The following is a 2080-nucleotide window of genomic DNA, read 5'->3' on the forward strand; positions in this document are numbered from 1 at the left end:
CCATATATTTAAAGGAGGCCAGTTGCACAAAGTCAAAATAACAACTGACGATTCAGTCAGGACCCTGAATAAACAGGGTATAGAACAAAAGACATGTCACGGATCACGACTGGTGGCAGATTAATACATCACAGGTACAAGTGGGACTGCAGTAGCAGGAATGGGACCATGATTAGGACAAGCACATTATTAGTTAGAGGGACTTACAAGATAGGTTCAGGGCTTTTACACAAAGCCAGTCAAGGCAAGACCCATGACAATAGGCCTGTTCGGTCTTCAGGAAGTTGACCTCCATCAAGTACACACCTAGGCAGGCAAGTGGAGAGGTGCTGGCTGAAAAGGAGTACAGGCAATCTACTTCGAAGGCATCTCCCCCCACCCCCCCCTCCCCGCCAACCCCAGGAAGATGATCTACCTGCTTGGTTAATGATTAGAGAGAATTTAATGGAAACTTAATCAAAGTGGGGACACAGCAAATGGACACTGAGTTGTCACTGTCATCAGCAACCCAAACCTAAAACCCAACTCACTGCCATCAAGTGGTTTCCGATTATAGCAACCCTTTAGGAGAAGATCAACTGCTGTTTGTCGCTTTCCAAGACTAACTCTCTACAACAGTAGACACCCTGTCTCTCACTCCAGGTGTGACTTGGAATTTGGAACTGCTGACCTTGCAGTTAGCAGTCCAAACTGTAACCACTATGACATCAGCCTTTTGTTAAGTTGGAGTGCCCAGAACTTAAGTTCTAAAACAATTATACACAGTTACTTACCCAGTGAATTCTATCATTCAGGGAGATGAGCAAAGACCTCGGACCCTAACCATCAGGACAGCCCGGCCCTGGTACACTGGCGCTCTCCTGGACAAACTGCAGGAAACACGGATCCCTCCTGCTTCCCCTCAAGCTCCTACGCCCCGGCACTGCCCTCAGGAACCCCAGGGTTTCTCACCCTGTTTGGAGTCAGGTCAATGGATTTGGTTCACAACCCAGTCAGAAGTCGAAATCCTCCCTGGTGATACTTCAATGTGCAAGACAGTAGTAACAGATTTCTAGCTCCCTAGACTGGATCCTATATCTCTGTGGCAAATCTTTGATCTGAAACAGAAGAGGAGTCAACGTTGAGAAAGCCATGTCAGGTTCTTAGCCTGTACTTCTTGCGCTAAATAGTGACCACCCCCACCCCCTGGGATCAAAACCATGCTTCAATCTGAGGGTGTTTGCATTAATCACAGAGCCCACTCTATTTTTACAGAGCTATTTTACTAATTTCTCAAATATCATTTTCAACTATGGATCCACATCCTATATATGCAATATTTAATTTCAGAATAAAATGGAAGTATTTAAGGACTCAAAATTCTCAAGCTCCATTGAAGCTAAATACCTTTTTACCAGCAATCTAACTGAAGAAAGGAATATTTTAATGAAGAATGTTCTTTACTAACCTGTACTGCACCTCAGACCACAACCCTTGACATATCTGGTGAAAGTGATCAAGCTGAATCATGCTCATATATGCCACTCCAAACCCATGCTGAGCTTTTCATCAAGTTTAACCTGCCCCAATCCCCTTGCATCCTCTTTATTCTTTACAATATCTACTGTGTGTGAAGAAATGTCTATGGTTGGGTAGCCCATTTATGCACAATAGTGTGGTAACTAGAGAAACTTGCTGTAGAGGTGGACAACAAGAGACAGTGGGACACCAATAGGACATCCAAGATGTACCTTGGCTGAGACAGAGATATCCTAAATGAGAAAACAAGCCAGGGGAATCCTTATTTGCTACTCTCTTAAGCTCTTGTGTTACAGATGTCCAATTTTCAAGCTTTTGTGAAAGACTGAAGCCCACAGTGAAGCAATGGGAAGGGAAGGTGGATGGGTGATGCCAAGAGCCAAGGTGAGGGCCGAAGCTTAAAAAGAACAAGATGGACCCAGGAAAGAGATGACTGATCAACAACTGTGTCATCTTGGCCTAGATTCTGGATTCCAAGCTCTAGGTAATGCTGACAGACGGCAAACAACACACACTGTAGAAGTGGGTGTATTGGTTTCGGTTCAAGGATGTCCCATCCATA

General features: G+C 44.6%; 1 long non-coding RNA gene across 2 annotated transcripts in view; it reads right to left on the reverse strand.

Moving 5' to 3' along the window:
- Positions 1–110: 110 nt before the first annotated feature.
- The window catches only part of LOC123521201, a 13999-nt gene continuing 12029 nt past the window's right edge, over positions 111–2080 (reverse strand). Inside the window, exons 2-3 of one of the 2 annotated variants that reach the window (XR_006679671.1) lie at positions 952–1097; positions 111–306 (exon numbers count right to left, since the gene is read on the reverse strand). This is a non-coding gene — a long non-coding RNA (uncharacterized LOC123521201). Of the gene's footprint in view, positions 307–773; positions 1098–2080 lie in introns of both variants that reach the window. The other variant, XR_006679672.1, reaches the window with a different exon arrangement.

This window comes from Echinops telfairi, unplaced genomic scaffold, assembly GCF_000313985.2.
Source record: "Echinops telfairi isolate 266 unplaced genomic scaffold, ASM31398v2 ScPeMD7_7477;HRSCAF=8515, whole genome shotgun sequence".
Lineage (NCBI taxonomy): Eukaryota > Metazoa > Chordata > Mammalia > Afrosoricida > Tenrecidae > Echinops > Echinops telfairi.